The 24,284-nt window shown below is 41.2% G+C and overlaps 1 protein-coding gene across 1 annotated transcript in view; it reads left to right on the top strand.

The window, feature by feature from the left end:
- Nucleotides 1-537: 537 nt before the first annotated feature.
- Nucleotides 538-24,284, top strand: part of GJC1 (gap junction protein gamma 1) — a 35,725-nt gene continuing 11,978 nt past the window's right edge. The window contains exons 1-2 of the mRNA XM_036756687.1: nucleotides 538-582; nucleotides 19,475-19,616. The gene's annotated coding sequence lies outside the window, so the exon portion shown is untranslated. The remainder of the gene's footprint in view (nucleotides 583-19,474; nucleotides 19,617-24,284) is intronic.

Genomic DNA, 24,284 nt, shown 5'->3' with positions numbered 1-24,284 from the left:
GAGCGGGGCGGGGGACTCGGGAGAGCGCGGTGGGGGAGGGGGCCGGGCCCGGCTTCTTGGCAGAGCCCGGGGCCGGACGCGCCGTCCCCTCCCGCTTCGTCCCCCCAGGCGGCTGGCGCGCTCGAGGCCGCTGCCCAAATCGGGAGGGAAAAGAAAGGCGGGGGTGGCCCCGGCTGTGCCCCGACCGCTCTGCCCGGGCGGGCTCTGCCTCCCCCTTCCCTCCCGGTCCCCCTCCTCCTCCTCTTCCTCCTCCGCGCAGCCGGCCCAGCCCAGTCCTGCCCCACGGATGAGGCGGGCGCTGGCGGGGTCCCGGCGGCCCGGGGCCTGAGGGGCGGGAGGGTGGCAGCGCCCGGCGTGGGGGCCCGGCACCCCTGCCTTGCAGCTCCTGGAGGGGGGAACCGGCTGCTTTGCTCTCCACGCAGCAGCGCCGCGGGTCCGTTGGAAGCGGCGCGATGGGGGCGCCCGCCTGGTGCCTTTTCCCCGTCTAGCCTTTGTCTCCCGCGCTGGACACCTCCCGATGCACAGGACCCTTGGGTTTTACTTTTGCCTCCCCTCCGCTCGGACCCGGAGCCCGGGAAGCGCGTGAGTACGTTTGAGAGCCCGAGAGACGGAGAGGACTTAGCGGAGGGAGGGATGGTGCGGGAGGAGCCGGGCTGGGGGGCCGCGGACACGCTCCTTCCCAGCCTCTTGCCTTAAAATGGTTGTTTGCTCGGGCTCCGAAACTTTGGAGGGCTCTGGTGTCCAGCCCGCGGAGAGAGGAGAGAAGGAGCCGAGTCTGTGCGGAGGCAGGGCTGGTAGCGGGCACTGCCCCGAAGTTTGGGGCTGGAGCGGGGAGTCGGGAAGCTTTGGGAGGGTGGGTGGGGGGCGCTTGTCATTGGGATGGGGGGGGGGCAGAGAGGCGGGAGATTTCGGTTTTACGTGCTGCTGTTGGGGGGAGGGGGAGCGTGAGTTTGGTTTGGACTGGAGAAGGGCTTCGCTAATCAGAAACCAACCGGACCCCAGTGTGGCTGGTTTGGGGGCATGAGGCATAGACCAGATTGTGGAAGGGGAGGGTAAGTGAAGTTTGAATCCGCCTTTTTAGAGAAAGCCACTCCTGTTTAGGGAGGCTTAAAAGTGTTCTGGAGATTGTCCTTTTGTACACCGTCCTACTTTGTGTGTTCACATCCAGATGAGATAATAGATGAGAAAGAGCTGGGGCGATTAGTGTCTGTCCTTTTTACCTTCTTTCTTCCTTTTCTTAATTTTTCTTTCCTTTTCTTTGTTAATTCCTTCCTTTCTTTCCTTCCTTTCCTTTTTTCTTAATTTCTTTCCTTTCTGCCATTTCTTCTCCCTTTTCCTTAACTATTTTTCTTCCTTTCCTTCCTTCTCTCCTTCCTTTCTTTGCCTCTTCTTCTTTTCCTTTCTTCATTTTCATTCATTCCTTCCTTTTCTTTCTTAACTTATCTTTCCTCGTTTCTCGCCTCTATTTCTTTTATTCCTTCTCTTTCCTTCTTTCTTTTTCTTAATTTCTTCCTTGTTTCTCTTAATTTCTGCCTTTTTCCCTTCTCTTTAGTTTCTTCCTTTTTTCTTAATTTCTTTTTTCTCCTTACTTTCCTTCTCTTCTTTTCTCTTAGAGCATTCTCTTATAAGTAGAAAACAATAGTGTGACTTATACACAGTTGTCTGCTTTTTGTCAGAGCTAGCAAATTGATGGTTTAAGGATAAAATGGTCTTTCTTCTCAAGGTGGTTTTAGTATTTGAAGGAAGGGTCTGGAAAATAAATAGTGTCCAAGCTCAGAAATTGAAATACCGTTAAGTTGCTGTAGGTCTGCTGATTATTTCTGGAATTCCACGTTTTTATCTGCCTTCGCTTTAAATTTCTCAAGTGCTATGTAATGGCAGAACCAAAGAAATATGAACTAACTCCTCTGGGTAAAAGGTAAAGGTTTTGTAAACAAATCTGCATCTTCTGTAACCAGAACCTTAGATGCTGAGCAGAATATATGGTTCCCTTGGGAGAGAGCTGCTTCAGAGTAAGGATGTTTTGGAGAACATTTGTAAGAGTCCTGTGAAAGTCCTCTTTTAAAAATTTGTTTCATTTTGTATTGTTTAATTTTGCCTACTGATGGATTTACTTAAATGAATTCATAGCTCCTTTTAAGAGTGTTATAGACAAACAGTATTATGAGCTATTAAAAATAAAAAACTTGTTTGATGCTTTTTAGATTTTAAGGAATGTTTGTTCTTAATTTTCCATTGTGTTACATCTGCCCCCCAACTCCAATGACAAAACAGGAAAAGAATTTTAAGGATCTCTACCTTTTCCCCTATTCAGCCATTGGAGGAGATACTGATTTTTAGCCATTAATTTGAGGATTTCTTACTTGAGAAGGCAGTATATCTTATACAGCATATCGTAGTTGGAGTGTCTCCATTAAGTGCTGAAGTCTCTTTATATATAGTCTTTATTCTGCTTTAGCTTTGCAGAAATCACCCTTTTTGGTGAACTGTAGGGATATTGACATTCACCCCAGTGTGCCCATCCCAGCCCTTACTTAGCTCACTTACATCATTGGGAATTTGGATCCTTAAACAGATAGTATATTGTTTACAATCCAGTCTGTCACTCAGATAACAGATATTTAGTACCTACTATGTGTCTACTTTTGTTTAAGGTGATAAACCAACTCCAAACCTTTATTTAGTAGTCTCTTTACTGGGTTAGTTTTATATAGGATTCTGTTCATGTTTAGAAATGGGTGTGATGTACAGGGGCTTAGTGAGTCCATATTTTTAGGAAGAAATGTGAAAGATTTATGCTTATTTAACATTTGTTATATTAATGCTGTTCTTGCTGTATAGAAATTAGGCCCCTAATGGGAAAATACCTATTCCTAATAAACATAGGCAAAGAATTTGTTTTTTTATCCTTGACATCTCTTTAAGCTGAAGACCACACCTGGGAGTCAGATTATGGCATATTTGGCAAACATTCTTCTAGAATTTAGAGGTTGTACCACTGCCATCATCTTCTTTATTCACCTAATTCAAACATGTGCATGGAAGCCAGTGTCTGTTTAAATATGTTGTTTGGTTGATGGGAAAATAGGCTCTCTGTCCTTTCCTTCTTCTTCTATTAAATCTGAGCATTTTTAGTTTTCACAGGAAAATCTCCAGACTAGTCAGGCACAACACTGTCACATTCTGGCACTGGAAGAGTTGTGCCCAGGCTGAGCTGACAAGTCCCCTTTGGCAGTGCGCCCTTTGTGATTCTGAGCTGTGGAGCATATTGCCCACAGAGGTTTCCTGCAGCAAGGACAGGATCCCTTTGTAGATTTCATTGTGCTCCCCACTTGAGGAAATTAAGTGATTTGTGGCATGAACACAAAACCTTGGTGACAGCCTGTTCTCTCTTAGGCATGTAGGATGGGTAAATGAAACTACATCCCTGTTCCTCAAGACACCGAATTGGGACATCAACGCTTTGATGATTTTCAAGAGTTGTGATTGCCACATCAAGAGGAATTTGGAATTAGGACACCCAGTTTGGGTCTAAGGCCTGGTTCTGTCACTTAGTACAGCTTTCTCTTCAGCCTTGTTGTTTGTCTGGGTCTCTGTTCCCTCATTTTTAAGAATAGAGTCTATATTCTGGTGAGGAAATTCTCTCCACCTATGCAGATCAGCAAACATCATCAATAAACTAAATACATTTAAAAAAAAAAGAATAGAGTCTTTAAGGTTCTTTCCAGGTCCAGATCCCTGTGAACTGACTCACTCTATCTTCTGATGGAAATTGTTCAACTCCAAACACTCATTCCAAGAGAGTCCTTTGATTTGACTCACGTTAATCATATGTATCAAGCATCAAATTTGTAACCATTGAAGTAGAAACTTGAGAGCTAATTTTTGAACATGGTGGTGGCTTAACAGTTACATGTTGGAATTGGAGTTATTTACCAGATAATTAATAAAATTCCCTGAGGACATACCAGATTAGATGGAGCTAGAATCAGTGTCCGCTTTGTGATAGGTAGTGTTAAGGTGAGAGCTAGACATGGAGCGGGAGAAGCAGTAACAATCCAGACCCAGCTTTCAGCAACCTACAGAAAAAGAAGCGAGCTGGTTGTTTGTTACTTTACTCCTTAACCAGCCAGGGAGTGAAATTTGTAATGGGGCCACCAGGAGGCACTACCTTTTGGCAACTACTAAGTGGTGTCCTCGGAGAATATATTTAGTGTCCAGGCACTGACCTTTGCAAAGGCTTCTATAGATCCACTGCTCTCAGAGCACGCCTGACCTCCATGGCAGCTGGACACTAGCCCCAGGTTCAATCCAGATTCAGGACTTAATACAATAGGACATATCATCTCTTCTCTAAAGCTGCTACCATGCGTTTGGGCAACCTGCTTGACTAACCAGTTTCACACATGAGATGTAGGTAATTGATTTTTTAATTTCCACGTGATCAGTTAAAACCCAGGTGTAAAAGAGCTGATATGTAGCAAAACTATCAAGGAGCAGCTTTTCATGATCAAAATTCTAGTTCTCCCATCACTGTTCCTGCCTAGGGCATGAAGAGAAGAATTTGGAAGGGAATTGCATATATAGAACTTAACCAGATTGACTGGGCAAATAATTAGAGAAAATGGGATATGGGTGTAGCATTAGGCTTTGAGAATTGCATCCGACTCCATCTGGTTGTTTCTGAGGTTTCCCTGCAGTTATTAGTCCTGTTCAGTCTCTCTTTGGTGTGTATGGTATTGGCTGGCCTGTCTCTGCCCCACATCCCCAAAACTTTAGCCTCATCTCTGCTCCAGATCTCTCTCTTGACCACCACAGCCCTCCAAGATTGCCTTAGTTCAAGCGTTCTTGACTTGAGCTCTGTGAGCTTGTTTTTTAAAATATTTTGATAACTGTATTTTGATATAGTTGGTTTCCTTTGTAGTCCTATGTGTTTTATTTGATGCATTTAAAAACTTTATTCTGAAACTGAGTCCATAAATTTCACCTGACTGCCAGAGAGGGATCCATGATACAAAAATGGTTCAAAACCCCTGGTGTACTTGGACCACTATGACACCCACCTTGGTTGGTGGTTGTGACAAGAGGCACAAGGAGCAAGCAGCTTGTGGGCAAACCTGTTTCATCTGGACCTCCCGATCTCAGGAACCATTTCACTCTTGGCCTCATGGAAGGAAAGGAATGGAATGGTAGGTTAGAAGTATTTTTAAGGGCAAAGAAGAGGAAACTTGAGTGATCTGCGAAAATGTTGACTTATGTTCCCTCCCTTCCTTGGGTCCTACGTTCCTCCTGTCTCCTCCCACCCCTGCCCCCAAATGAATTTCCTGGAGGCTTTCAGAACACCTGTTATATTTAGAGAATGCCCTTGGATTGCTACTCCTTGTGAATTGAAAAATTCTCCTTTAGCACTTACAGGGACCTGAAGTAATTTTTCTCTTGTTTATGGTCATGATAATGGAGAAGAGATTTCTAACAATTGACTTTATGAGTATTTCCAGCAGCTTCTGTTTTTTTGTTTTGGGGGATTTCTGCAGCATTGATCTTGTATATTAGGACAACATGGGGTGCATAGATACTTGGTTGATTGATGAATACAGATCTTCTGACAAGCATAGATTTTGCTCTTAGCTTTCTCAGTCAACAGGCCTTTAGTGGCATGGGCTTAAGAACAGTAGCATTCTAACTGACCTCACTGTAGGTCAGTCGGTAGACTTTCATTAAACACCTCACATGTATAGAACACACACAAGGGCTATGATCACTTGAGCAGGGCAGGAGGATTGACGCTGCTGTATCTAGTCAAGTTGTAGTCAGTGTTTTGGAAACTGAAGAGTTGATTTGTTTCATTCACAAATGCCCTTCGAATATTAGGTGTCAAGCAACCAGGGATAGGGGGTTGTTTCTTCTCCCAAGGAACTTGTGCGTTGTCTGTAGGGTGGCATGAGATCTGATTACAGAAGTTGGTTATTTTCTACTTGAGCTTCATAGACTCTTGGAGCAGTTACTACAGACTTTACAAGTGCTTTGATGTCCTTAAACACTACGTAAATGCCAAGTGTGGTTGGAAGAATCAAGTTGTGATGTTGAAAGAATTATTTTGGAAAATAATAGTTGACTGGGCAGTTTTCAAAGGAAGAAATCCAAACTATCAGTAGCCATATTTTTAAAAATGTTATAAATCACTAATAATGAGAAAAATGCCCATTAAAGCAACTCCAAGGTTCCTCACACCCATCAGATTGTCAAAAACACCAAATGCTAGAAGGAAAGCAAGCACACTAATGCTGTGAAAATTGCTTTAGTCATTCTGGAAAGCACTTTGGAACCTTGACCCAAAAGTCACTAAACTGTGCGTGGTTTTTGGCCCAGTGATACAACTACTAGGCCTATGTCCCCAGTAGAAATTTAAAAAAAAAGAAAAGGACTCACATACAAAAATATTTATAGCAACTCTTTTTTGTAATGGTAAAGAACTGCAGATTAGGGGGTGCTCATTACCTGGGGAATGACTGAACAATTATGGTATTTGAATGTGATGGAAAACTGTTTTGCCATAAGAAATGATGCAATGAATGGTTTCTGAGAAACCCGGAAAGACCTACATGAACTGATCCAGAGTGAAGTGAGCAGAACCAGGAGAACAGATTATATTATCACAACATTGTAAATACAGTCTTGAAAGATATAAGAACTCTCATTAATGCACAGACCAACCATGATTTCTAGAGGACTGGTAAACAAGCATGTTCTTCACTCCCTGATAAAGAGGTGATAGGCTCAAGATGCAGGTGTAGATATATGTTTTCTAAAATGGCCAGTGTGGGGATTTATTTTGCTCAATTATTCATATTTGTTATGGGGGATTTTTTTCTTTTTCCCCCATCTCCCCCATCATTGGTGGGGAGATAGGGAAGGGAAAGAAATGAAATTCTTATGAATTAGAAAAAGGAAAAGTTAAAAAAAGAAAATAATTGGTATTATATTGAAAAGATGTTAGAAAATTTTATGAACTATGATATGTCGTCACTAATCACAATGGAAATGCACGTTCATTGAACAACTGTGAACGCTGGACTCAATAATCCTTTGCTTAACTGTTTCCATCTTGCTCTAGCTAACCAGACCATGCCTTATCCTATCAGATTTTCCATTTCTAGTAGGTTGTTGATGGTCCTGTGTGTCCCAATCTGTTAGTGAAGCAGCCCTTTTGTGATCACTTTGGAAAATAGTATTTACCTAAAGGAAATCTTCCCTCTTTCACAACAGGGAATCCATTGTTAGTGTGTCTGGCCTAAATGATTTGTCCTGACCTCACATTCCAGGTCAGCAGTAGACGTTCATGTTATCTAAAGTGAAAGCTTTGTGTTATAGGGTGGGCAGCTCAAACATGTGCTCTTCTTAGAGTCACTCGGAAAGGAGAGAGCTTCCTTTGTGCTTGGAAAAATCATTGGAAAGGAAAGAAAATGTGGAGTCTGTGGTTTGTTTTTTTCTTATAGATCTGTGTATTTGGAGATATAGTATTCAGAAATGAAAAGGGATTGGAAAAATACATTTATGATTTTAGGAACGCCGAGGGTCAGATTGCATTTGTACAGTTTACGTTCTGCTGGACAAATTCACTTAGTTACCGATTGATGGGGATGCTTCGTTGAGCAATTAAGATGGACTTGCCATTCTGAAATTCAGGTAAAAGTGCCTTTTGTTGAATGGAGAGAACTATGTGTACTTGGAGGAAGCCTGGTGTTTAATTCTTTCATTTAAGAAAACGGTTTTGTGTTAGTGGCCTGTGGTGTGTGGACACATGGCTGGAATAGAAGGCAAAAAAGCCTTTAGAGATGGTGGTCTTTGGAAAAGAAGTAGAATTGGAATACCCCCTTAGCAGAATTTGAAAGGTCAAAAAAGTTATGTTGCTTAATGGTAATATAAAGCCATCAATAGCTTAGGGAAATATATATACAAATATAACATTTCTCTAGGGAGGTAGGAATTTTTAGTTCATGTTGAAACATGATAGGCAAATTTTTCTTATAAAAATTACTAGTGCCTTTTAAATCATAATTATTTCTGGATATACCCATCTCATCTCCCCTTCCCTCCATTTCCCTTATAATAATGAAAAGCAGTCAATATAGCACCCATGTATGTCACATTTGACATGTGTGATTTGCCACCCTCCTCTCACTGCAGGGGAAGGTTTGTTTCATCATCTGTCATCTGGAATCAGTATTGATCATCGAATTTAATCTGTGTTCATCTGCCTTTTAGAGTTGTTTTCATTTACATGTAGTCATTGCGTCTGTACTGTTCTCATGATTTTGCTTTCTTTGCTCTGTACTATTTCATACAAATCTTCCAATATTTCTCTGGATTTTTTATTTAGGACGGTAAGTACACCATTATCTTTATGTGCCACCCCTTCCTTATTCAACCACTCCTCAGTTTAGGAATGTTAACTTTATTTCTAGCTTTTTGTTGCCGCAAAAAGTGCTACTGTGAATGTTTTGGTATCATTGCGATGGTTCTTTTTTTGTCTTTGGCTTCCCTAGAGTACATGCCCAGTAATGGGGATTGCTGGATCAAAGGGGAGGAACAGTTTAATAACTTGCCTCATATAATTCTAAAATTTTTTGGAGTGATTGGACTAATTTATATCTCTGCCAGCAATATTAGTGTGCCTGACTTGCCACAACCCCTCCAAAGTGGACTATTTCCTTCTTTCATTATCTTTGTCAGTTGGCAGACATGAGATGAAATGTCTGTTTTTTAAAATTTGTGTTTCTCTTATTAAATGCTTTTTTGAACATTTTTCCAACATGGTTGTTGGTAGTTGGAATTTCTTCTTTTGAAAAATTGTTCCTATCCTTTGACCACTTTTCTACTGTGTTTTTTATGCAGTGGAGTCTTAGATTGCTTTCTTTGACTCCTTTAAAAAGAAGTGGAACCTAGTGATGAGCCTAGCATCTAGGAATGTAATAACTCTAATGTAAAGGAAAATTGCAAGGGACTCGGCCGATTGTATAAACAGGCAGGCTTTGAAATGTGTTTCTGTTACTCTTCTGTTTCAGGTATAAAAGTAACTTCTAGTCAAGGATTCCACTCTTACATGAGAAAATGAGGAGAATAGTGATAATGGCATTAGCCTACATAGAAGGTTTTCCAGTGCTGTTTATTCGATTATATTTGTAGTAGCTTTGATGTAAATAAGAAAATAGGTGATTTATTCATTATAGGTAGATTTGTAGCGCGAGCTTTTTATGCCTTGAGGTGCAGTGTTCTCTTTGAATTGGGTAGACCTTAAGATCCAGCTACTGATGTTTGGACATTTTTATATTGCTGATCTCTGCATTATGTTACTCAATAGCAGGACTTGGGTAAAAATTACTGTAAAAAGAAAGAAAATGAAGATTGTGCATTTTTTCTTATTGCGTATCTATATTTGAGTCTGCAAGGTCCTAATTAGTGTGAATAATGAAACCCCTGAAGTGAATGTGTTATTTGCATTTGCATTACATATTTCCATTGAACTAGGACCAATGACCATATTTTACATAAATATAATTTTGAATAGTGCAGATTCAAACATTCGAGAATACTTAAGAGGATTCATTGTTCACACTAAACTAGACCTAGCTGTATTGTATCCAGTCTTGTATTCAGAGAAGATGGCGGTGAAGAAATACTTCTATGATCTGAGAAACACTGAGCTTAAAAAAAAGTTTCGAAAGTTCATGAATTAAGATTTACATAAATTGTCGCTATCATAAAATTCCCTAAGGATTCCCAGTATAAAGTGGGTCCATTTTGGATCCCAGCCAGGGGAGAAAATAATTATTGAATTTTACTGAATTACCAAAAAAATATTGTTGTTGAGTAGTCTCACATGTAAAGTAATCCCATGTTATGTAGGCTTTATTTATATTGTAGTTTTTATTATCTCTCATAAAGTTACATATAAATTTGATGAATTTTATGTCCCTTACCCACTTAAGAAACAACAAGCCACTTTTAAATTTAAATGGTTGATCTTTTAATTGAAAAGCTGTGTCAGTTTCTTTTATTCTGACTAAAATTTTTCTACTTTTCCCCATCCATTATAGTTTCTTCTGTTTTCTTCTTCCATACCTAGTTTTCTAGCCTAATTTTGCCTTCAAAAATAGTATCTGTTTTGATTTTGTGTATTGTGAACTTGATCCTATTAGGAATAGTCTACATTTGACTTCACTTTGGCATAGGCATGTTCTTTTCTCCGTATTCCAGTTCAGAATAGCTGTTTTGATCCAAACTTAGGATGCTTTGAGTGTTGGTCTTTTGCCCTCTTGTGCCATAGAAGAAATATCACTTTTAACTCTTTCAGAATGAATACATTATTTCAGGTTGCCTAAACTTCTTCATCTGGTCCTTATGAGGTCTTAATGTATTGAATGAAAATGGATTTTGCCAGTGCATGACACCATAGCTTATCACAATATACTTTCCCTCCACTTGTCCATTGACAAAGCTGATTGCAGAATGTTTTTTAAACTTGGTTTCATTCACTACATATTATATTTTCTTGTCTCTGATTCATTTTCAGAATCTCTTCTGAAAAAGCATCGGTTGTCATGTGTTGATTACACAGATTACTGTTTGCCAGTCATCCAGCTTAGAGGTTTTGCTTAGGAACTGTCACTAGCTGGTTATTAAACCTCTATTATCACCCCTCTGGAATTAGCTTCCCCTTAAAACATACATTTAAAATAAAGTTAGGCATTGTAGCCTCTCTAATTGCTCCTTTGTTTCATCACATTCGGCACTCTCATTCAGAAGTATGAATCACTGTGGGATTCCTAGAGGGCTGTTCAGCTCATGACCAAGATAGTTAAATTTGGAATCCTAGTGGTTGGTCAGAGTTGACTAACTTTGAACTCATGCTAGTCCTTTTTTCTTTTTTAATGTTGCACTCTAAACAACAGAAGGATTATTCCTAACACTGGTGGGAATCTGTTCTGCATGATGTTCACAACACGTTTCATTCATTCCTTCATCTCCCCCTGTCCATAAGGTTTTTGTATAACACGTCTGTACTATCCATTGCTTAGAGGAGCCATGATTTCATTCGTGTTGAAACTCCCTCCTCGGTGCATATCATAATCCTCTTATGCTTTAACAGATAGTTTTCCTGTATTGCTGAGCCTCAACAATGAATACTTTTTAGCCAACCTAGTGGCTCAAAGTGACCCTTTCTAAACTTAGGTAAGCTGAGGATTCCATGCCTAATGCTGTGCCAGATTGAGTGGGACTTGAGAGAGCCGCTTCTCTTGCTGGCACAGAACTTTTGAGAATTTGTGGACAACTCCCGGCCATCAACAGGAAGCCCCAGTGATCTGAAGAATGAGCCACTGACCTCCTACGCCCAGGATTGTGGGTTTGAGTCTCACATTGGGTGGAGGGGCCACTCATTTTGGGGCATCGAGGTGGCACAGGAAGAGTTATCTTCCTATGTTCAAATGTGGCTTCAGACACTTACTAGTTGTGTGACCCTGGGCAAGTCACTTAACCATTTGCCTCAGTTTTGTTATCTGCAAAATGAGCTGGAGAAGGAAATGGCAAACCTCTCCAGTGTCTATACTAAGAAAACCCCAAATGGGGTCACAGAGTCTGAAACAACTGAAATAACAGAAAATACAACAACCAGGCCATCATGAGACATAAGGGTAGGATTTTAGTGGAGGGTTCATTGACTCTGTAACATACATGTAATATGGGAATAGGGACTGAATCTGTGATTTATTTCATTGGCATAAGGAATTCCTAGGTGAGGAAACACCCATTACCAATGAGGCAGACACATTCTGTGAAAACTGTAGTGCCCTGAGAGTTGCCTGAAAGGTTAAATGATTTGCTGCAGGTCACACAGCTAGGACGTGTTACATATGAACCTAGATCTTCCTGGCTTTGAGGCCAGTTCTGTATCCACCATGTTATACTGCTTCTCCTATATGTGTAGTAGAGATGTAAAATACTGGAATCGTTTTCCTTTGTTTTGTTTTGGGGAATGATGCCTGAAACAAATTAAGATATCTTCAAGTTCTTTTAAGACTGTAGTTAGCAATCACTGTTCTAGGAGTTGGACTTTTCCTAAGCCCAAGGTTTGTCTATTTTATAAAGGAAAAATTAAGATCTAGAATTGTAGCATCATTCTGTTTTGGTCTTGAAAGTTTGGAATTATAAAACTCAGTTTTAATGCAGTGGTTTGTGCTGAACTGGAAAATTTTAAAGCTTTTAAAATAGTATTAGTACTCAGACGTAAAATTTATTTTCAGCAATTATACTGGTTCCTGATTGATTGTGTTTAGCAAGAATTTAAAAATTGGCCAGAAAATGTATGTAGCAGGAGCCAAGTTACTCTTTTAATTGGTTAAGCTGAAACCTCAAACATGTTTTACACAAATCTAATTGGAAAGAATTTTTCAAAGCTATAAATAAAAAAGATATATTTGGAATAACAGTGTATTTGTGGTCAGTATTATAGTAAGGGGACTGTAATGGAAAAAATGAGTCAGATAATCTGAATGTATTTAGGAGTTTGTTCCCACCCCACCCTCCTCCATCCCAGTTGATGTTATCTCAGAAAGTAAAGTGCATACAGTGGAGGTAACAGGGTGGTAGTGTATTAAACAAAGTGCAAAGATAGGTCTTGTTATTTCCTTACAAGTGTGAGGAGGTTTCCATGATGGAATTGGAAGGGCAACTTGCCATTGGCTCTTGGAGGCTTAGCCATGCCCCTGGAGGCTTTTATTTTTTATTTTTAATTTAATTCTTTTTTTTTTTTTTCAATGAACAAAAATCTTTTTTAGGCAGCTAGGTGGTGCATTGGATAGAGTGCTGGACCTGTAGTCAGGAAGACCTGAGTTCAAATCCAGCCTCAGACACGTAACTGTGTGACCTTGGGTAAGTCACTTAACCACTGTCTGCCTTAGTTTCCTCATCTGTAAAACAGGAATGAAAATAAGTTGTTACCTGTTGCAAATCTTAAGGTGCTATAATATATGCTGGCTAATACCATTTTTCTTCTTCTCACTTTCCCCAAAATATATTTTTTAGTCTACACCCTGAATTTTCACCTCTGTTAAGAGATGAGCATCGTCATTAGTACTCTGGACTTGTGGTTTGTCATTGCATTGATCAGAGTTCTTTTAAGTCTTTGAAAGCTGTTTGTCTTACGGTGTTGTTACTGTATAAATTGTTCTCCTGGCTCTGCCCGTTTTCACTCTGTTTGCATCAGTTCATACAAGTCCTCTAGGAAGAAGTTTCCTCTGAAACCTTCCCGTTTGTCATTACTTACATCACAGTAATATTCTGTTCCATTCCTAGGCCACAGTTTGTTCAGCCGTTCCCCAATTGATGGGCACCTCCCATATCTTTAGTTCTCACTGCAACCAAAAAAAGCTGATTTTGTACATATAGGTCTTTCCCCTTTTCTTTTATTTGGATATGGGCCGAATAATGGTATTACCAGGTCAAAAGGTGTGTACAATTTAGTGGCTTTTGGTGCATGGTTCCAAACTACTTTCCAGAATGGCTGGACTTAATTTATAGCTCCAACAAACGGTTATATTAGTGTACCTGTCTTCCCCTAGCCCCTCCAACAATTAATGACTGATATTTCTAGATTATTTAGAAATGGACATAAGAGTTGTTACAATTTTTATCTCTTGAAAATCTCTTGTCAACTGAAAATAGGAAGAAATTTGAGCAAAATTAAATCCCAGTTCTTACTATTTGAGGAGGGGTGGGGGCAGAGCTTGGTGTCAAGACACCTAGTACCTACTGCAGATGTGGCCTATACCATCCAGGAGCCTGCAATCTAGTCAGGGAGAAAAAAGACAGGATGACTATTTAAATGCTAAATTGTATGGTACTGACTCTAAATATAGTAGGAATTCAGACATAAGAAAGATCAATATCAGTAACTCAGAAAAGCTTCACGAAAGAGGTAAGAGGAGGAGCTGGACTTGAATGACAGGGGAAGGCTATCAGGTGGGGGTGGGTGCTGACAGAGGTACAAGCATTTATTAAGTGCCTGCCTTGTGCCAAGCACTGGGCACTGAGAGCTTTACAAATATGCCCTCATTTGATCCTCAGAGCAATCCTGCGCAGGAGATGCTCTTATTTTCCCCGTTTTACAATTGAGGAAACTGAGGCAGACAAAGCCCAGCATTGTATGCCCTGAGATACCTAGCTGGATTGCTGAGCATTATTAATGACTATCCTGAGGGTAAAAATGGTAAATTTAAACTCGTGCCATGAATGCATTCATCTCTCTCAAGTGGAGATTTTAGATGACAGAAAGAGATGATAGTTCTGATTGTCCTCTGCCCTGATCAGACCATCTGAAGTATTGCATTCAGTTCTGGAGACCAAATTTCAGGAAGAACATTGAGCTCATGCCATATGAGGACTGGTTGAAAGAACTGGGGAATTTAGCTTGGAGAAGAAAAAGTTTAGGCAAGTTAGGTGGCAGTTGTTAAGTCAGTACTTGGAAAAGTACCCTGTTTAGTTTGGCTTTCCAGGGCAGAGCTGGAGCAGGAGGCAGAAGTGGAAGAGAGGTAGATTTAGGCTTGATGGGGAGAAAAACTTGTGAACCATTAGAGCTATTGAAGTAGAAGGGGCTCCCTGTCTTGCTTTGAGCAAAAGAGGTTCTATGACCAGGTATACTTGTAATAGAGTGATTCTTTTCTGGATAGGGGTTTGGTTTCATGGCCCCTGAGGGTCCTTTGAACTCTGAATCTGAAATGATTCTGGAATATCATTTCCATGCTTTGTGATGTCCTCCAGGAGCGTGGCAAGGCAGTGATGATCAAGAGTTAAGGTGGCCAAGTAGGGTGTTAGTGGACATATTGTTAGGTGACTAACTCTTGGAGTTTGGAGACCAGTCCAGGAGTCCTTTCTTAATTTGACTTTTTACGAGGCCAGTTGATTTGGGTGCAGTGTGGTTCTCTCCCTGGTACCATTTCCATGTCACTGGCATTTAAAATGCTTGACAACTGGCCTTTCCAGCCTTCCTATGCACGCTTCCCCTCCGTGTGTTCTTGGGCCAGCCCTCCCGACCGGTAACATTCCTTCTCCCTTTTCCATGATTTATACCAGTTGAGCTGCAAGTGGCAGTTCTCTCCTTCCTCTCCTTGGATTCTTGGAATCTCCGGTTTCCTTTGAGACTCAGCTCAGGCTCTTCCTTCTGTAGATGTCTTTTCTTTGTCTCCCCGTTCTCTAGGGCCTTCTCCACAGTTACTTTGTATTTGTTGTATTTGCACTATTTGCACGGTATTTTTAACCATATATGTACATGTTTTCTCCCCATTCATTCAAGGCCAATACTTTGCTCGTGGTTGGTGGTTGTTTTTCTTCCCACAAATGCCTCAGATTTTTCTTTTGCAGATTTTACATAGCTTTCGTTGATACTTAGACTCAGGTGTGTACTATTGGGGGGGCGGGGTTTGCAGCTTGAGCTCCTTTGCTTTTTGGACTGTACTGCCGTTGCATTTCCTTCTTCAGTTTCCAGTGGTTGCATAGCACTCTCATAATGTTTGAGGATATTTTTCCTGCCTGCCTACAGAATTTGTCATCAGAATTGTTAAATTTGACAGTTGTGTCTGGGAATTTGAAATACAGGCTTTTTGTTTTTTCCTGGGGGCAATAAGTGGATGCTTTTGGTGAGTGTTTTGTTTTCTATATTCAGAAGTCCTACATACAGAACTGAGCAGTCTCTTGTATCATTTTCATTATGTATTCAGGGTTTTTGATTTGTTACGTTCTCCAGGGAAGCCTGTAATCATCAGGTTGTCTCAGTGCTTCCTTTCTGCGGGGTCAGTTGTTTTGGCTTTATAGAGATCACGTATTGTTTTGATGTTGCTTTTTTCCCTCTTCTTTAGTATTTTTGTATTCCAAATCTGTTGCTGTCATGTAAACATCTTTGGAGAATCTTTACAGACTGCAGTCAGTTTTTTCTAATCTGCTCCTTAAATTTTTTATTTCTGCATTGAAAGCTAGAACTTCTGACCAACATTCATTCCTATTTCTTCTCTTACAGATTTCATTTTCCTTTTTTTTTTTTGGATGATTATGGAATTTGTTCTGTGTTCTTTTTGGTTTCCACAAGATTCTGTGTTTCATTAGGCATTGGACCACTTGGTAATATTGATTGAGTGGTTTGCAATAATGCCTTTAAATGTGTAGTACTCATCCATCCTTCCAGTTTTGGGATCCTCTGTTGATTTATCTGCTTGTGATGGGGTTTTTTAATGCTTTCCTTCTTGAAATCTTTGACATTTCAATATTATTTCCTTATTTTCTCCTGTCACTTTCTGACTCTTTTCTATTTGCTAGTGGATGTGTCCCCAAGGCTGGGCTGCAAAGTTGCCTTGGCTTTTTCCTACACTGATGTTCACTGGTCTTGTCCTTGTCCTAAGTAGCCCCTTGGGGAATAGAACTGACACCAGCTGGATTTTAAGTTCCATTTGGGCCTGGCGCAACACACTGGTCCCTCGCCCCATTTCTTCCCTCTCCCCTCGGCTCCCCTTTCTTTCTTTGCTTATGCCAAATCAATTTCTCCCACTTTTTATGGGTTTGGGGGAGAGTAGGAAAAGTGCTCTGGATGAAGTCTCTGTAGCCTTAGGAATCCTATTGTAGGGACCAACCCAGGGAGAAGACAGTATCCTCTCTTCCCACCCTTTCAGCCTACAGTGTAGTGTGCTTGATCAGAATCAGTGTCCACCACTCGTACAGGATAAGGGGGTGGGGTATATTGGCAGAGTCTCTGTGGTTGGAGTGAATTCCATTAGGAGCCCCAGGCACATGCCTGCTAGTTTGTGCATCCCAGCTGGAAGCATGGAGGCTGGTGAAAGTGGGTTACTGAATGAATACTTTAAAGATTGTTGGCTTGTGCTATTCCTGATTTTACCTTGTTGGGTCTCTCTTTTTTGTCCTGTGGGTTAAATTGTAATTACTCTACATTTGGTACATAATTCCTTTTTTTTTTTTATTCTGGGTCTCCCTATCTTGCCCAGACTGGAAGTGCAGAGGCCATTCATACTGCTGATGAGCCCAAAGCTTTAACCTGCTTCGTTTCTGACCTGGGCCTCTTCATCCCTGCTTAGGCAGCCTCTGGTGGCCTTGTGCTCCTCAGGGCTCACCATAGAAGTGCTAGACAGTGCATTCACCCTGCCAACTTTTCTACTGTCACTCAGAACTCCTGAGTTCAAATGAACTGTGGGCCCAAGAGGTAGATACTACAGTTGTGTGCCACCATGACTGGTGCTGGGGTATTGTTTTTTGAGAGTGAGCCTGGGGAAAATATTTAATCAGTTATTTGTTGGTTTCATGACCCTTCTGTATTCCAGAATACAGAATCAATTTGGGAAAAAGGATTGTGTTTGTGTATACATATATATATATACACACACACATACACATAAAACACAAATACAAAAATGGAGACAACAACTGGGGCAGGGGCGTTAATAATTAGAGAAATGCAACTGAAACAATTCTGAAATTAAATCTCACACTCATCAGATTGTAAAAAAATGACCAAAAAATGGAAATGACAGTTGTTGGAGAGACTACAGGAAAACAGGCATACTACTGCACTGTTTTGGCAAAGATGTTAAATTGGTCCAGCCATTCTGGAAAGTAATTTGGAACTATGTCCCAAAAGTCAATCAGGAAACACTTACTAAGTGCCTACTTTATGCCAGGCACTGTGCTATGTGCTGGCGATGTAAAGAAAGTCAAAGATGGGCTTCCCCCCCCCCAAAAAAAAGCAGTCCTGGGCTCCCAAGAATCTCCCACAGTCTAATGGAGAAACAGCATGCAAACTATTATGTGCAAACAAGATATATACAAGGACAAATTAGAACTAATCAAGAGGAGAACATTAGAATTAAGGGGAAAGCACTTTCTTGGGAGGTGGGATTTTTAGCTGAGACTTGAAGGAAGTCAGGAAAGTCAAGAGGTAGAGATGAGAGCATTCCAGAGACAGGCACAGCCAGGCAAAGGTGCACACCCTTTGACCCTTTTACACTACTGCTAGGCCATTACCCTGCAGAGGGAAAGGAAAGAGGAAAAGGTCCCATGTATACAAACATAATCATAGCAGATAATCTGGTGGCAAAACCTAGAAGACACTAAGGGGTGCCCACCTGTTTGGGAATCGCTACACAAATAAGGGATGACAAACACCAGCCAGGGAGATCACTTATCAGTTTTTCTTTTGAATTCAAACATGTTTGCCACCCTCTCCACTACTTCCTTCCTTCCTTATTGGCTTCAACTCTTTGACTCATTTTTCTTTTCCATCTCTTTCCAGCGTCCTCAGTGACTTCAGTGTCCCTCTTGAGGTCTCTTTGGAAGCCCAGCTTCACAGTTCCCTTAACTCCTTAATTTTAGTCACCTTCTTTTCCATGCTGCTGTAGCCACCTTTATAGAATGGTCATCCCCATTATCTTCCTTCACTCTGGTGCGAACCCCTGGTGCTGGCTACATATGTTTGTCCTCCAAGTCCGACTGGATTCTCCCTGCAGTTCGGCAATCCTTGTTGGTTTCTCTCATTGACTTTTCATTGCATTTTTCTCAACAGCTGTTCCAAAGCTGACCCATCGAAGATTCAGACCACCTAGCAAATGTGCCTACCTCAAAGCATGTCTGTGGCCACATCCTCCTCACCACTTTAGGATTTCCTCATTCATCTTTCCCTTTATTTTTTCCCTGTCTCTAAAGATGGCATCCCCCTTCTTTCATCCTTTGCAAAGCCAGCATCATAGATACGGAGTGGAATGGGCCGCAGAGACTATCTAATCCACCTCCCTCATTTTACAAATGAGGAAACTGAAGTCTGGAGAGGCTAATTAGGTGACTTTCACAGGGTCACATAGATGTAAAGTACAAAGCCAGATTTTGAACCCAGGCCCTCTAGTTCCAAATCTAGCAGTCTTTCCTGTAACAGATTCCTGCCTTACACTAATCTATCCATTCTCCATCTGTTATTCCCTCTTTTGCTTCTTAAAATCTCTTCATTTTTATTGATTTCATTTTTGCTCATTAACGTGCTCAGGGTTATACTATCTTTAAACAAATTCCCTCTATTCTGTCTTTGAACTACACTATCTTATTTCTGTCTCTTATTGCCACACTTTTCTTTAAAAAGGGATATGTACTGTCTACCTGCATTTCCTCACCATTTCCTCAATCCTGTGCCCCTTTTAATCTGACTCTCTCATACCACTTTCCCAAATGACTTTCTGTCTACAAAATTCAGTGATGTTTGTCTTCATTTTTTCCATGGATCTAGTTGCAAAATTTAATTGTTTCTACTTAGTCTTCATTTTCCTCAATGTCTTTTTAATACTGTTGGCCACCTTTCCCCCTTGAAATAAATGGCCTTGCAGCTTTACCTTCTACGATCCTATAACCATTGCAAAAAATTCTCCTTCTTTAGCCATGTGAAACAACTAGAGACCATTTGAGTGTGAAATTGTATGGGACAGACTATAAGCACAAGAGGAGAGAGTAGAGAAAGGAAGATCATTGTGGTTTGGAAGAGCTGAAGAAGGCCACAGAAGAGGTGCGATGGAAGTATGGTAAGTCTTAAGTAAGGAAACTACAAGCTCCAAAGGGGATTCATTGCCTCCAAGCCCCCATCTTACAGAGATACAGACAAGTGAAGTGACTCGCCCGGGGTCACACAGGTGGTTGGCATGTGAGTCAGAATTTGAACCCACGTCTCTCTGACCTCAGGTCTAGTGCTCTTCCGGTTCGCCATGTTGCTGCTTTCAGAGTATGTTGCAAGCCGGTAGTACGTAAATTGTCACATAGTGAAGAAGTGTTAGAGCATTTGAACCCAGTTCTTACTTGACCCCAAGTCCCATAAGCTGGCCACTTGTTCTGTGTTATAATTGCTGATGTGGTTAGTTGGAATTAGCACAGAAATCTTGTGGAGACGTATTTCCCGTAGTCGCTGTCATGCACTGCATTTGTGGACTCAGAGCAGTGGAGAAAATCATTGAACTTTCTCGAGTTATAAAAGATCAATAGAAATGGTATGCCTGGAAATAAATAAATCATCAGTCGAAACAACAAAAAAAGAAAGAAAAGGAAGGGCATTCTAGGCAGGAGGAGGGCAGCAATAAGTGTCTCTGTGAACAGAGAATAAATGGATCTGCCCGACTGAATGAAGGGCCTTGAAAACCAGGCCAAGAAGTTTGAACTTAATGAGGAAGGGAAGTGACATGCTCCCAGTTTAGGAGTCATTTAGGCAACAAGCATTTATTAAGCTATTAAGGGCTAGGTTGCACAGTGGGTAGAGCCACCAGGCCTGGAGTCAGGAAGACCTGAGTTCAAATTTGTCCTCAGACATGTACTAGTTGTGTGACCCTGGACAAGTCACTTAACCCGGTTTGCCTTACTTTTCTCATCTGTCAAATGAGCTGGAGAAAGAAATGGCAAACCACCCAAGTATTTTTGCCAAAAAATCCCCAAATGGGGTCACAAAGAGTCAGACATGACTGAACAACAAAATTTATTAAGCACGTGCCATATAAACCAGGCAGAGTCTTTGCTAGAGATACAAAGACAGACATGAAATTGTCCCTGCCCATAAGGAGCTTACACTCTATCATTGCTACACCACACTTATAAATAGAGACAAAAATAAATGACATGGTAATGGGCTGGGGGACCACCACTGGCAGCTAGGGGAATCATTGAGAATTTGTGAAATGCAAGTAGAGAGAAAAGGTCTGTAGTTTAACCAGGAGACTTATGTGGGCATGAGGTGAGGTATGCTTGGGTTAGCTTATGGTATTTCTCTAATTCTCTGCTTTATTCATTTAATAATTATTCAGTGACTTATGTTCAAGGCATGCATGTATGTATGTGTGTATATGTATATATGTATGTCTACATAAATATGGACCCTGCCCTTTGGGAGCTTAGTAGAGAGTATAAGATACATACATTCTTTGATGAATATGTTTTCATCAGTATGAGGCTTGGATCTGAGCTGAACCTTAAAGGATGTGTGCCAGTTCCAGAAGGATAGAGCCTTCTGGGTAGGGAGGCTAGCATAAGCAAAGAATGGGGGCAAGAAGGCAAAGAGACACGCTTCAGGGCACAGTAAATGGCTCACTTGTTTTGTGGTAGAAAGTTAGTCTGGAAGAATACCTTGGGGCTACGTTACAGAGGGCCTTGAATGCCTGTCTGAGAAGATTAGGGTTTATCTACCGGGCAGTACTGAACTATTGGAGGTTTTTAGGCAGGAGACTTAGATCAGGTTAGAGAATTTTAGAGTTTCAAAGAGGCTTTAGGGATCTTTGTTATCTTTCACTTTGAGTCCATTTACTCTCCTTCCACGTAGAGCAACACACACTCATTTCTGCCTCCTTGACTTTTTTGTTTATGTTAAAAGTAAATGTTCCAGGAAGACAACCAGGTGACTTCTTGTAGAATACATTTGAAGGGTGGAGGTTAGAGACAGGGAGGCTTCCAAGTAAGAGATTCTCTTTAGGTTCTGAACTAGAGTGATAGCAGTAAGAATAGAAAGGTCTAGAGCCTGGAGTGGGATAGGGTGGAAGAATTATTGCTCGCTCTGTGACTGACGGGATGTTGGGGTTGAGGGAAAGGACAGTCAAAGATGACTCCAAAGTTTGGATCCTGGATGAGTGGGGAAATCAGTGGTGCCATTGACAGAGGGAGGAGCTGTTTTGCAGGGAATATGGGTTTAAAATCCCAAGAAATGGAGGGAAGAAGGAACAGCATAAGCAAGGACATAAAGGCATATTGGATGACTATAGCTTGTATGTGTGGACAGGAAGTAAGGAGATTAATAATAATGATAATAATAGCTAACATCTATGTGTTCTTATATTTACTGTGTGATAGGCACTATTCTCATTGCTTTAAAATTACTCTCTCACAACTCTGGGAGGTAGGTGCTATTTTTTTCTTAGCCAAAGAAAAACAAAGTTTATTATTTAAGATTCCCCATATTGGGTAGACTGAGGGAGCCCAAGCATTTGTGATGCTAATGCCAGTGGGCTAGATTAATCTGAGCCGCTATTTTAAATAATAATAAATTTACTGTAGATAAAATTAAAACCCTCTTTTTACAAATGAGGAAACTGAGGCAAACAGGTGAAGTGACTTTCCTAGGATCACACAGCTAGTGTGTGGGGCCAGATTTGAATTCAAGTCTTCCTAACACCAGACCTGGGACCCTATCCACTGCAACACCTAGCAATCTGAGATGTGTTAAGGGGGTCAGGAATGACAAAATTTGATGATGGACAATATTCATTCGGGGGATAAAGGAGAGGGAAGAGTCAAAGATAAGGGTTTTTTGTCTTGGACTGAGGAAAGATTGGTACCAATTACAGGGAAACCTATTTAGAGACATGTGCCAAGGGGCAAAAATGAGGCTACTTTGACATGACTAAGTTTGAGCGGACATCCAAGCAGAGATAGTCCTGTACACCGTTGAATATGGAGGACTGGAGTCAGAGGTAAGAGTGCAGAATTGGTGATCTGGGAGTCAGTTTGAATAAAGGTAATCATTAAGGCCATGCAGATAGAGAGGGAATAAAGGACAGACCCTCAGAAGACGGTGCAGGAGGATGGGAGGAGTTTGAGAAGACAAAGCAGTAGCAGTCCTAGAGGTGGGGAAACCCTCCAAACCATAAAAAGTGCTTTGTCAAGTAAATGAAGGGACAGCTGGAGGGTTTTAAGAAGTAACAATAGGTTCAGAGTGTCCGATTCAGCAGGAAGATCAAGAAGAGTCAGAAGAGAAAACACATAATTGGATTTGACAAGGAGGTCATAGGATTAAGAATGGAAGGGACCATCAAGAATATCTAGTTCCACTTTCTCATTTTTATAGATGAGGACATGGAGGCTCAGAGAGGAGAAGGCAGGTTAGCGGAGGGCACAAATGTCATAAGAAGTAGGATTTTCAAGTTTTTCACCTAGATGGCCTTGGGGGAGAGGAGGAGTAGGGAGGAGGGATGGGAGGTATCTGGTCCCTATAGGAAGGAGACATGAGCTCCAGATTGCACTCCATTTAACTGACTCCATGATAGAGAAAGATCAGTTTTAGCAGAGGCATCATGGTATGGTACAAAGAAGGGACCTGGATCCAGATTATGCTTTGGATGCTTACTACCCCTGCAACCTGGAGTAAATCACTTAACCTCCCTGTGTCCCAATTTTGGATAATGGTAAGAATCAAATGAGGTAGGCAGGTAGGTGGCACAGTGGATGAGTCGCCAGCCCTGGGGATCCGAGTTAGAATTTGGCCTCAGATACTTAACACTTACTTGGTGTGTGACCCAGGGCAAGTCACTTAACCCTGATTCTCACACACCACACACACACACAGAGTCAAATGAGATAACATGCCATTAAAAGAGTCTCTAAAAACCAGCATTATTCAAGTGGGGGATACAGAAGCCAGGTTGCTGGGGGTCAAGAAAGGAAAGAGCTCCCATGGGAATTGCTGGCATGTCTCCCACTTCAAATCAGCTATTTAGCTGGTACCTTGTAACAACAATGTTACTTGTAGCTGCTGTGGAGGTGTAAGACTAATAACACCAGCACACAGGAGGGCTGCTAGCATGGGTTCTTTGATCTGATTTTCTAAAGGAAAGCAACTTTAAAGGTGTCAACAATCTTTAATCAAACACACATATATATGTACACACACACACACACACACAACACACACACACACACATCATTCATTTAGTTCAGGGGAAAAGTCAGCACCCTGAACTTTGGAGAAAACACAAAATGAAATTACAAGCAGAAATTACATAAACAGAGCAAATGCAAACAGCAAAGACCAACAGACAGGACTTCCAACTGTCTGACCAAAAGCAGTACATACATAGTTACCAGAGAGAGAGAAGCACCAACATCTGGGTTTTTCAAAGCCGGGGGGCTCCGTAACAGCTACCCAGAGTCTCATCTGGCTAAATCACACAAACACTCTCTCCGTGAGTGAGCCCCAAAGCAAAATGCGAACCTTGCAGTGTACATACGCTTCTTCAGGGTCAGAGGGCATCGCAACCCTCATGACCCAGGTTCATGTGACTCAAACTGATGTGACTTAAGCAGGTAACATGAGCCTGTTGATGTATGTGAAAGATTTTCCCATTAAGCAAAAAATACATTAGCACTACATACCTATAGGGTACACTGCGCTATGCTTATTTCTGTTTTCTCTGTAAAGAAAAACGTTGAAACAAATGTTTAAC

This window comes from Trichosurus vulpecula, chromosome 4 (genome assembly GCF_011100635.1).
Source record: "Trichosurus vulpecula isolate mTriVul1 chromosome 4, mTriVul1.pri, whole genome shotgun sequence".
Lineage (NCBI taxonomy): Eukaryota > Metazoa > Chordata > Mammalia > Diprotodontia > Phalangeridae > Trichosurus > Trichosurus vulpecula.
The sequence above is the reverse complement of the archived record's forward strand: the minus strand, read 5'-3'. Positions and strand labels throughout refer to the sequence as shown.